This window comes from Euprymna scolopes, chromosome 40 (genome assembly GCF_053919585.1).
Source record: "Euprymna scolopes isolate OS-2025 chromosome 40, ASM5391958v1, whole genome shotgun sequence".
NCBI lineage: Eukaryota > Metazoa > Mollusca > Cephalopoda > Sepiida > Sepiolidae > Euprymna > Euprymna scolopes.
Genome location: NC_136521.1, coordinates 59915006 through 59929020, shown reverse-complemented (window position 1 = coordinate 59929020; position 14015 = coordinate 59915006).

Sequence of the window (14015 nt, the reverse complement as noted above, 5' to 3'; positions counted from 1 at the left end):
ATCCTTCTGCGAGTCCAGCAACAATCATTTTCTCTTCATTAATCGTCAATCGGTCCTTTTTTGGTAATGAAGCGATGGACAGCATACGTTACTTGATAATGAATAAATTCTTCCTGAATATTGCATGGATTTTAATAAATTTAGGGAAATAACAAACTTTGAAAAAGACATTTGATGATACAATTTTAATTTTGTGTACATTTAGTGAAATATTGATATCTTCCATAAAGAAATCGCCAAATATATATATATATATATATATATATATATATATATATATATATATATGAATTTGTCAGTGCTACATGCATTAATTGATTATATATATATATATATATATATATATATATATATATATATATATATATATATATATGCTTTATATTTTTATTTTAGTTTCTTTGTGAAGTTAAATTTTCTCTTGACCCTTTCTCTCTCTCCCTGGCTCTCTGTCTCTTTCTTAAGAAATTATATATATATATATATATATATATATGTATATATATATATATATATATACATATATATATATATATATATATATATATATATATATATATATATATGATGTGAAAAGGTAGCGGCAGACCGGAGGCCGGACGTTTCGCCCGAATTTTGCGGGCATTTTCAAGAGGTGTATTCACTAACGAGAGGGTCAATGTTTTTAGTTTTATATATACTGGGGGAATGTATGCAAATAAAACTATTATACAAATATATATATATATATATATATATATATATATATTGATGGGGAAAATTATATATATATATATATATATATATATATATATATATATATATATATATGCGACACTCCTAAAGCATATACATAATAGGTCAACACGCTGTTGGAGTCTGCTCTTATCTCTGACTCTACTTTCACTATCAAACAGAGAAAAGGATTTTTTTTTAACATTTCTTTCCACTAATTTAAAATAATGTTACATAAAAATAATACAGACACTGGTTAATATATATATATATATATATATATATATATATATATATATATATATATATATATATGTATGTATATATATATAACACACACACACAAACATATATATATTACATGCACACACACACACACATATATATATATATTGTATATTTCTTTAATATTTTTATTTACATACACTCCCCCAGTATATATAAAACTAAAAACATCGACCCTCTCGTCAGTCGTCAGAGATCACACCTCTTGAAAAAGCCCGTATAATTCCTATACACGTCATAACGTCGGATTGTATTCATTTTAAAATTTATATATATATATATATATATATATATATGTGTGTGTGTGTGTGTGTGTGTGTGTGTGTGTGTGTGTGTCTGTGTGTGTTTATTTCTTTTATTACCTTTTTATCTGTTTGGTTACATATGTTTTGGATATTGAATCATGTTTAACATCCAACAGCCTCGTCAGACCTTACTTTTCTGTAAGGTCTGCCGAGGCTGTTGGATTGTAAACATGATCCAACATCCGAAACATATGTAACCAAACAATTCAAACGGTAATAAAAAATAAAACACATATTGCTCTGCAATAGTATTGAGCACTCTCTTCAGTAATTAGCAGTCTTTTACTAATTACCAGTTTTACCATATATATATATATATATATATATATATATATATATATATATATATATATATATATATGTATGTATATATATACACACACACACACACACACACACACATATATATATATATATATATATATATATATATATATATATATATATTAGCAGGGTGAGTAAAACTCATTTTTATAGAATTTCCGTTTAATTTTTCTTATTTGTGTTTCTTAGTTAAGTGAAATCGCCTCTTGTTTAACGATAGGCTTGATGTTTGCTAAAACAAATTTCGAGTAAAACTCGACTTCAACAACAAAACTTCTATTCATTGTTTTGATTATTACGCATGCGCATTTTGTCTTTTCAATCTGGAATGCATTCGACCGTGCTTATTTTGAATGGAAATTATTATTGCCAATCGCTTTACGTCATTCACACCTGCGCAATTGCAAACCTTCAAGGAAACAGACAATACCGTGTATGAAGGAGACATCTGTATTTACTAAATTGATGAAAGGGGAAGAGACGAGTAAGATTCTATTTTATAATGATTTTGTAAAGCTGGTCTAATTAATGGTTGTCCCCTTAAACCTTTTTTGCTTCTTCGTGATTATGTTTGCGGTCGAGTTTGTTTACGTTCCACGTCGCATGCCAATCGTCATCACACTTAGTAACGAATCTTGACTATAGTTAAAATTAGAACCTCTTTCGATCTGAAATATGCAGGCCACAGTGAAAGGTAACGGAAACGTTTTGGTGATACATTCATTTTTCTCTGGCGTTGATACTCACTATCTGACCCATAGTACAAACAATGATGTCTCGGGCGTAATATTAGCGACTACTTTTTTTTTAAATCTAATATATGGATTGGATGCTAACAGATGAGAGAAAAAGCAATAGAAATTTCAGCTGAAGTACATGGTTTGACGTTTAGCTATACAAAGTTTCACTTTTTTATTTATTTTACTTGATAAGTTTTTATAAGATCAAGGGAGCTAACTCCTCCCGGAGGTAACACTTGATATCATTATGATCTGGGTTAATATTCAAGGTATCTTTTTAGAATATACGTTGTTTCCTTGATGGCTGCAATCTGGATTTCATTATAGTTTAGTCTTCAACGGATTCTTTCCAGGTACTTTAAGATTCTTTTTCACTAGGCAAGTTGCTCCCACCACAACCGGTATAATGCTTTTTTTTTCAGAGACCATCTCATCTTTTAATAATTCTTGAGGTCATGATACGTAGTTATCTAGTATCGTTCTGGTCTATTATGGCAGTGGTCATTTGGGACGATTACGGCGCAGTTATTTCAGGCCTTTTCCATATCACAATATCTGGCTTGATGACCTTGTCTGTTATATATCTGCCCGCTTGTTGTTCTTTGTCATAGAATAAGGCCACCTTTCCATTTGATGTTATCGGTGGTGGTTCATGTTCCCAAGTGTTCGACGATATGTCGAGCTGCATCTCTCTATATATTCTCCAATTAAGGTGTTTGCATACTTTGTTGTGGCGGGCAGTATAACGGCCAGCTGTCAACAATGTTTGGCATCCCGACATTAGGTGGCTTGGGCTTTCAATCGTTTCGTTACAGAAACTACACTGGCCATACGCATGCAGGCCACCCATTTTCCTAAATCCATTTGTGAGCAAATAGCGTACTTTTGCAATGCCTAATGCATGAAAAATTAGGAATTAAGGCCCATATAAGATCTCAGTCATGATGATAGTCTTGTATTCTTGTTTTCATATAATTTAATCATAGAGTAAACATGTAACATTTTGTAGCAACAGATTAAATACCATAGCGTAAATACATTTTGGAAACTGCGATGGTCTATTCTTGTTTTTTCCTTTTCTTCTTCTTCACCTTCTTCTTCTTATTCTTCTTCTTATTATTATTATTAATATTAATATTAGTAGTAATAACAGTTAATAATAATAATAGTAGATGTAGTAGTAATAACAGATGAAAACGTAGAATATTTTACCTCTTAAATTCAGTTCATCGTAGATTTTAGAGAAAATAAGTGTTTTTTTTTTTTTTTTGCCTAGTACTAATCGTGGTAGTTGTAGTTGGAGACGCAGAAAAAAAAGAAAAATTAAAAAGTGTTATTAATAGTAAGTTTTACCATTTTTGAGCACGTGATTTTTTAATTGGTATTGCAGTAGTAGTAGTAGTAGTAGTAGTAGGAAAAAGAAGAAATAGTAGTAGTAGCAGTATTAGTAAGATACACCTTTCAAATTATGTGATTAAACAGCTATAAAATTGGACTAGCTTTTGAAGCACTTAATAGTTTATTTGGGGCAGTAATAGCAGTTTAGCATTATTATTAGTGTAGTAGAATTAGAAGTATTTTAGTAGTAGTAGTAGTAGTAGTAGTTTATTAGTAGGGTGTATCTAGTCGTAGGTTAGTTGTTTAGTAATAGTTTAGTAGTTTATTACTATGTAATAATTAACTCATACGGCATAATCATGTTTACATACCGATTTCCTTGGATCACCGAAATTAAGCAACGTATAACCTGGTCAGTACTAAATTGGTGACCATTTGAGACTTCCAGGTGATGTATCTGCTGTTAACTTATCTCGGCATTGTTTCCAGTCGTCGTTGACTTCTCTTTGCCACTGGAATCAAACAGTGCCGATTCAGAGGAGGTATCCTTTGTCTTTCGAGACTAGACAGCGGCATCGGATAATGAAGTAGTAGTAGTTTTGCAGTTGAATACTGGTATTATAGTAGTATTAGTAGTTTTAATAGTTTAGTATTAGGAATAGTTAAGTAATAATAGTTATTTAGTAGTTATTTTGTAGTTCAGTGATACTAATTAAGTATTAGTAGTTTAGTAGGAGTAATAGTTTTGTAGCTTAGTAGTCGAAGAATTAGAAAAAATAAATGAGAAAAAAATGAAAAGGCAGAAGCTGTTGTAGTATGACACTGACAAATTTGATGATACCTTTGTAATTCATATATTCCAGTTTTCCAGTCTAGAGCTGACAGACAGACATATATGCAGACTATTATTTTGTGATATAGATCATCGGCATTTTGAATGCAATAGCAAATACGTACGATCTCGACCTAATTCTCCCATCACTCTGCCGAGACCTACATCGACGGAAGCGGATGCCGAATCGGGGGATGCGTTCTGAACTAAACACGTGGACATTTACGACCTGTTCTTTCTTTTGGCCGATACAGAGGCATTAAAAATTAATCTTTTCGTTTAGATGCCGCTGGGCTTGCATACATCTCATGCGGTATTTGGCTGGATGCGTAGTCGAAAGATAAAACCATATGATATATGGGCTTTCCTTTTATTTATTTATTTGTTTTCCAGTTGTTTTCTGTTCTTCGTTTTTCTTTCTTCTGGTCGCGGAGGTTAGAAAGCAAAATCTGTAAGAGGCGATGTCTTGCGGAGATACTACCGTTTTTATTATTAAAGCAATACAGTCTATGCTCATAAAGAAATGAAAAATTGTACGTTTCCTTCTAAATAAATAAAAGAGGTTACATATCTTGAAGCTTTTACGATTTAAACGATTATATTTTCCGGTGAGGGAGTGGGCGACCATTATAGATTTTGGCGCATTTAAGTGCATTCGACCTTTTGTTCCCAATACGCTTTTCTGGTACTTATATATTTTGATTATTTGATACTCTTTTTTGTTGATTTGGTTGGGCTTTACGGCATTCCAACCCTTTGGGTTATTTTATGCCGAGTGTCTATGTGTTCACGGAGGCCGACCCTCCTCTATTTTTTTTTTATAAAGGGTTCTTTTTAACTTAGTTGATTAAAGCCATTTTTTTAAGATACGAAAGTAGGATAACAGGTCATGCTCTTTAACCCACTCATATCTCCTAAACAAAGGAAGCCACTATATCTATCGAACACCACTTACAAAAAAAAAAAGAAAACACATACTAACTTATTTTGTAAAAACAAGGAATATTTCTACAGAAAAAAACTTCTTAAGGATTTATTCGATTATTTGGGGCAATTATATTTTGTTTTCAATTGTAAAAAAACGCATTTTAAAACACAGGAAGATACAAATAAAAAAAAAACCCATATCCGAATATGTCAAAGACTCGCGAAACATTTACGAAAAAAACTAAAAATTAAACTGAATTAATTCAATAAAACAAAAAAATATAATTATTTGAATATTTTTTTAAATTACAATAAAATTTTTAAAATTTCTGAAATCAATAAAAGCTATTTTTCTCTTTATTTATTTTACTGAATTCGATGAGTTAATGTATCACGATGACACACCGGTTCCGATTAAATTACATGCGTTAAGGAACGTTGAGCCTGGTCAGTACAAAATGGGTGACAATATGGGAATAGAAGGTGCTGTCTACTAATTTATTTATTGCAGACTAATATCATCATATTTCTTAGTTGTTCTTTCACGGCGTTTCCTCTGGCCTTCGTCAGGTGGTAACCACGACGAGGTGGGAACTCCGAATCTCCTAACTGCATTCTCAGCAATTACTGCTATATTATTAAATAATACTCATCTCAATAATGACTTCCAATAAAACAACATATACCATTCGGCACGGACTTGACCATGGAAGGTCAGTAAATAAAGTAAACGTGGATTTATAAGACCAAAATATCCAACCTTGATCGAGGTCTGTGGCGCAGTGGATAGAAATATTGCATCTCTACTGTTCCAGGTAAGACTTGTCTGAAGATAGCGTTTTCAATCCTTCCTAATGCCGGCCAGAGCTAATACATGGTGAGAATACAACAACTATGGATGACAGTAATTGTTGAGAATGCAGTTAGGTTACCACCTGACGAAGGCCAGAGCAACAGTTGACCGAAACGTCGTGAAATAACAACTAAGAAAGGTGAGGATAATAGTCCGTAATAAAAAAATTAATAAATAATACTCATCCCAACAATGAATTCCAATTAAATAATGTTGTGTCTGAACAAATAATTAACAAGAACACGGAAAGTAAAGGTATACAATAATATATTAGGAAGAAAAGTTATATACATATTTAAATATCTTCAGATATACTTCAGTTGGAGATATTCCTGCAGGTGGCGTGTTGCATGTCTTACTGGAGGCAACATAGGCGTCTTGCCTATTTGGCAGTCGTTGCCGAACTTCCCCGGTATTGGTGATTTATACCTTTATATATCTCACTCACCCGCCTATATAAATTAGTGGACGTCTCCACAACAGATAAGATATAAGGTGCTGTATCTTCTATCTACTAATCCCGAAATTGTTTGCAGTTGTCCTGGATCCTTCGTTGCCACTAGACTGCCGATTTAGGAAAGGTGTGGTTGGTTATTGCACAACACTTGCCTAACAATTTCACACGCAACTACCCTTACAGGGGGTATCAATTATCTTTCGATACTGAACGTAGGCTTCCACGCTTCCAGTCGAAGTTATCAGACATCCTGGGGCTAACACTTTATCACTATATTGCATATTTAGATATTTAAATATTCCAGGCACAGCGATGTAAATTGCGGTGATGGGACAGAGGCTGGAACTTGGTTGATACTGCGGGACCTATTTCATTGTAGACATTTTTTGGACCCTACTTGAGGGTGGAAGATTAGTGGTAGATGTAGCAACCCAGACGTTGCATTTAAAGGCTTCAAGATATATAATCTGTTTTATTTATTTAGAAGGAAACGTAAATTTTAACCGAGCTATCTCAGCAATACATCGCCTTTTACAGATGTAAACAATGGCTTTATAGAGATATGGCATTATTTGATTAGACAGCAAGTCCTAACAGTTTAGATAATCAAATGCTCTTTTTGGTTCCATTCTAATACAATCAGTATCCTCAGAAATCGTCCCTGTCGGTGGGGCATTAGAATACACCGACTGCCCTCCCCCTGCAGTGGGTAAAAGTCCCTCAATGGGGGTCCTGGATATGACCTTAAACTATATCCAATGGTAAGGCCCCAGCTTGTGGGCTTTAGGGAGTGTTGAGCCACCCTTTAATTGCCATTGCTCCCAGGTCCACTCTGACCCAGAGTGGTAGTACCTGTTAGGGTTCCAACTATGGGTTAAATAGAAACCGACTTGAAAACAACAAATATATTCTATTAAAACAGTTTTCTTCAAAATCTTTGGATTCGGCATTAAATAACCCGAAAAGGGTTGATATGCCGAAAAACAAAAACAACCAACCAACCAATCCTCAGAAATCAAGGAACCTCTTTCCTGGTACTTACACGTGATGCCTATGTGACACGCATAGATATTTAAATATTCCATGAAAGTTCTCCTTTATCATTCAAGCAATTAGTTAGTAAAGATGTTTCGAACAAAATTTTTCCTCTCCCCAATCGGCAATTTAAATATGTTATATTATACTTTTCTTGTTCTCTCATAGTCTTAGCGGATTTCAAGGGAGAGAACTCACAGTCTGATGCTGTATTGGGCTTCGTGCTGTTGAGTTTACGTTCTTGGTCTTAGGGTAAAGATCAAAGTGTAGTATATGTTCTTCACATGCTACACTTCAATTTCCTGTTCTCTGTTAGTGGAGGGGCACTCCTTTACAACTGAGACAATATTTATTTTTGCTCCTTTTTTTCCACGTTACAAAACGACACTGGTGTCTATCTCTGTCTCGTGGGGAGGCATTGTTAATAGGGACATCACTTGGAGAGGATGCACAATTCGATGTACAAGCCAGCGCGTGTTAGTTATAACGAGGATATTTTATTTGAGCCTCGAATAATATGTGGTTTTGGTTATTGAGGTTAATTACAGGAAAATGTATCCTATCAGATTGTCCCGGCAAACCCTTGTGCAGAGAAACTTTTGACACATTTAAAATCTCACTAAACAGTATCCTCGGATAACTTTTGGCCTTATACACGTTGAAAACCTCACTAAACAACGAATGAATTTTGGCCTCAATACGTGAATGTAGAACTCTCTTCTGTTCGCCTGTTTAGCACCTGACTACAGCTTGGATGTCTTCAAGTTCAACATAAACAAATTTCTGATGAACTTGCTGTATTCCTTTGTTATCCCTCTGTTTCGCCCGAATACTATTTGTATTATTCTCATCACACACACACACACACACACACACACACACACACACCCACACACACGCACACACGCACACACGCACACACATACATACATACATACATACATATATATATTATATATATAAGGTAACCATGACTAATTTAGGTTCATCTTTCTTGCAGAGATTGAAGATTCAATATAGCTCTTTCACGATGAGCACTCATCTACCTGAAACCATTGTAACTGATTGTCTCCACTCTTTATCTGTGCCTAAATCAAAGGTTATTTATCAGAAGTGCACGAGTGTGGAACTCTCTTGCGTTTGACTGTTTCCCACCTGACTACAACTTGGATGTCTTCAAGTCCGACATAAACAAATTCCTGATCAACCGCCCCCTTAAGTAAGACACTTTATCAAATCTCCAATACTAACGATTACTACGATATTGTCCCATTGATTACTTTACACGCAATAACCCTTATCCCCGAGTGGATTCCGGGACTTTATAAGTGGTGACCTCCATGTAAAAAAAATGAACAGGTCCTATACTATCATCCAAGCTCCAACCCTTGTTGTGACCGAAATGTGATTTCGCTGAGATTTCTCCACAGCTACTAATGGAATGTGCTCTAGTAAACTCATAGCAATTGTGCCCCCCTCGACGTAAATACTTCCGACTAATTCCCCAAGCAGCAAAATTCAACCTCTTCAGTTTAGTTGTCCCTCGATGGCGGAAATTATTCTAGTCTACCAATTCCTTCCCTCGAATCATAAGACTTTTGAATCCCTCCTTTTTTTGTGTCCTGGATATAAGCTTAAACTATATCCGATGGTGAGGCGCCAGCTTGCGGGCTTTGGGGAGTGTAAAGCCACCCCTTAATTGACATTGCTCCCAGGTCCACTCTGGCTCAGAGTGGTAGTACATGTTAGGGTCCCAACTTTGGGTTTAATAAAAACCGACTTGAAAACAACAAATATATTCTATTAAAAAAAATTCTTCAAAATCACTGGATTCAGCATTAAATAACCTGAAAAGGGTTGATATGCCGTAAAAAACAACCAACCAACCAAACTATTTCTTGATTCCCTGACTGTACTAATATGAAAAAGTTTAAATGTAATGTGAACAAACTTCGTGCGGTTAAACTACCAACACAGTCACCTGTAGACTAAACCCCAAATTGTAGCCACATATGGTCAAATGGTATTATGCATTGTTTGGGGTTAATAAGAGTAGTGTAACTAAAGAAATATGTCATATCCGTATTATTTAAATTCTCCGAACTATTGTTCTCATCCTGAGTGTTGTCTTGACAACGTTTCGGCCGATGTAACTTCTAACCTGAGATCAGCATATCTAATTTGAACTGTGTAGGTTATTCAACCTATTGTACTTATCTTAGGTGTTGCTTTAACTACGTTTCGATAAATCCTCCGAAATGCATATATAGAACTTAGCCTAATAATGAATATGAAAGTAATTAGCCAATAAGAAACCATAAAGATATGAATAATTAATGAGAGCCTGTTTTTCAAATAAATATGCAAATTAGTTAACCTTTATGAAGTTGTTCAAATATCCATAATCGAGAATATAAAGTTAATTTTAATAAATAAAGGAGAGAGAGAGTGAGTGAGAGTGAGAGAGAATGGGAAGGGGATGGGAGAAAAAGTGTAGGCCGAGAAAGAGAGAGAGAGAGAGATAAAGAGAAGGATGACGGATGACAAAGGGAAAGAAGAAGGAAAAGAAAATAAGGAGGATTGAGAGAAAGAGGACGTGGATGGAGAGAAAAGGAAAGAGGGAGAAGAATGGAAGGAGAGAGAGATGGGAAGTAGAGAGTTAGGAAAGGAAAGGGGGAAAGAGAGGGAGGGGGAGGAAAGGGAAAGAAAAGAGAGAGGGAGGAAGGGAAGGAGAAAGAAAGAGAAACATTCTGTTTAACTGATTAATCCTTTTGACGAACTCGGGAATCCTTGTACGAGTGTTGCATGCTCTTGTCCGGTCAGCCACAACTGGGTAGAAGATTTAATTCGCAAGGGTATTTTGAGTGTCGCTCACACTAAGGATTGAACCTTTAACTTCAAAAAGAATGTAACTTAGGCAGGAATTTCACCACATATATTGTCCCATTACTAGGATCCCTGCTGAAATATAAAGATGCCGTCTCTTAGAGTATTCTGATCATTTTTGCCAACGTCTTTTTAATGGAGAGACTGCCATCCCATGAGAGTACCCAGCAGGGCGTATGTCTAGCGACACTGTATATCGTATCGCAAACTGACAGACAAGTAAGTAAATAAATACGCCGAGAGAAATGGAAAAAAAAGTTAACAAATAATTAATAAAAAAAAAGAATAAAAATAACTCCGTATACAATATTTTACCCCCCCTCCCAAAAAAAATCGTCTGACCATTCAAAATCTCAATAGCTTTCAAGATGGCGGGCAGAAATCTTCTTCGTTTTCGATATGTCATTTCGCTCGGCTTCAAACTGCAAACAGGCTGTCTGCTTCCACGCTTTCAAACAACGTCTAAATAAACACGTTTTCCCAACAGCTGTGATGTATTGATTGTAGGAAATTCCGACTAAGGATATTGACTTATTGGGCTAGAATCTTGTAAACGTTTATTTATTTTATTTTATTTTATTTATTTATTTTTTGTCGAGCAACACAGTGACAGCAAAAAAACTGATTATATTAAGGATAAAGTTTATGTACGGCTGTCGACAGCAAAAATATTTATTTAATTTAAGTGAGAAGACGCATTTTTGGATCTCTTTCATTTGACTGAACATCCTAATTATGAAAAATGGCAAATAAATTTTTGGAAAACAATTTTTTTTCAAAATAAATTATTTTAATATATATATATATTAAACCTCTTCCTTCAAACCCATTCTGAATATATAAGCAAATGTTTAAATTTAAATAAAATCTAATTTTTTCAGCTGTTTGATGTTCTTCCGTGTTAATGATTAGTTAAGAATAATTAATTAATTAAAAATAAAACAATATCATATAATTGAATGAGTAAGTTTTTTATGATGATATTGCTTATCAACTTCTGGTGTCTAAAACCGTAAGCTATGCTCAAGTATACTGTTTAGGTTTTTACCAATTGTTATTGACATATAAGTCGTTATATTGTAGTTAAAGATGGAGGATCTAATTTCAGATTGCGGGGTTCGAGTCCTGTCCGAGCTATCACACAACTCTCAATAGTAAATTTTAGAAAGTTATGAACCCTCAGATCCTCTCTCCAGCCATTGATTAAACAATATGCAAGACTAACTTCTGAAGCTATTTGGAAGGAAACTAGTCTGGGAGAAAGAAAACTGTGAAATAATATCGATCATTCTCAGAAAATGCCGGCATTATTTTCAGTCGTCAATAGCTTTTCATTTCCAGTAAACTCGAGAAATGATGTTTTGGAGGTAGGCACGTTAGAGATTATGCGACACTTGCTTTTTATGATGGTTGCTTGGTTGTTTTTGTTTTACGGCATATCAACCCTTTTCAGGTTATTTAATGCCGAATCCAAAGATTTTGAAGAACATTTTTTAAATAGAATATATTTTTTGTTTTCAAGTCGGTTTCTATTTAACCCACAGTTGGGACCCTAACAGGCAGTACCACTCCGAATCAGAGTGGACATTGGAGCAATGGCAATTAAAGGGTGGCTCCACACTCCCCAAAGCCCGCAGGCTGGGGCCTTACCACTGGATATAGTTTAAGGTTATATCCAGGACAATTTTTATAAAGGATGGAATGAAAGTATAAATCACTACATTAACTCTTCAGAACGTATTATTCCAAAATTAATAATAAATTTAGCATAATAATATCGTTTGTTACCAAAGAGAAAAGTACAGATTCCTGTACCTGCAAACAGTATGATATGAATGCAGGTGCACCGCATGTGTCGATTCTCGTATTTTTATTATTCCTGATATTAATAACGGAACTCCCTTGTAAAATTTTCTTTGAGAGGTGTATATTTTTTGATAACATCATGCGCTAGAACACACAGGAAGTGAAACCAATGTGCACCTATCACAGAAAAATGGCTGAAACCTAATAAAATAATGTGCAGTCTGGAGTATAATGGTGACTTAAAGGAGTGGTAACATTTTATGCTAGAAAGACTAATCTTCTTTCCTTACACAATTACAAGAAACCTGCTGAATCACCGATAGCCATGTCTAGTAATACCCGACTTCCTTGTTCAAACCCACCAGCTTGAACACTCATAGGCAATATGACTTGGACAAGTACATTGAATAAATTGATAAGGCTGTTGCAAGGAATGCATATGCTATTCTTTTATCTCTGCGTTGTTTATAGTGATCTTGAACTTCTTACTGCTACTGGACTCAAGCAGTTCCGTTTTAAAAGATGCGTGGTTGTCTGGATTTCCGTTTGTTTTTAGTTGCAACTAACAAAAGAAGATACTTATCAATATTACGCATGCGTGTCCTTATAACATTGTTTTCTCAACAGAAACTAAGATCCAACAAAGCCTTCTACTCTGAGTTCTTTCCTTCGAACTGGTAGACTTTGAAAATTATTTTCGATCTCATGCTTTTCTTATTGTACTAACATACATATATTCAAGTGTAATGTGAACAAATATCTCACTGCTCAACTCTCTCCGTAGTTTCACTGTAATCCTAAAAAGAAACCCCCTTACGTCCACCGCGCATTGTGCTTTTTTGGGGGCGGTTAATACGAGTTAAATTTCGTCTTGCTTCCCTAACTTTTCTAGCAGGAAAACTTACAAATGAAATCCCTTGCTGTATTTATGTGTTCGCATCCATTCAGCATACACTCATGCACTTGGTGATGTTTTGAAGTAAGAAGTAATTCAGATTTCCAAAAGGGGCTGTGTTTGGGTAATAATAAAAAGTGATTCTACCTAAATGATTTATCCATCATCGACCGAGAACGGAAGAGATTATATATTACAATAGCTACTACATTTTGAGCATACGTGCGAGTTTTTGCTAAGAAAATTATCTCTACAAAACCATAATTTTCCCATGCATGCAGTATTGTTGTCATACGTTGGCTGGCACACGTACCACTAGTTCCTCCAGTAATAGGTACGGAACTATCAACCGAACACAAACATCTGTCCCATAACTGCAGTGCTACATCGTTATATCTGTTTTACAAGTATTAAATAGGATGTGCCGTTTGAAACTCGTAGGAATTGTACACCTTTTACGTTTTCATGACAAGTGCTCGTCTGGGCTCCAGGCTATGGATCTCTAGCCTGACTTTCATGTTAGCATTCGTCTTGCTGAAACCACTATCAATAATTTCACCCACTCTTTTTCCGTTACTAATCCTAAATGTAAATTCCACGAACAAAGCTTCTTTCTTG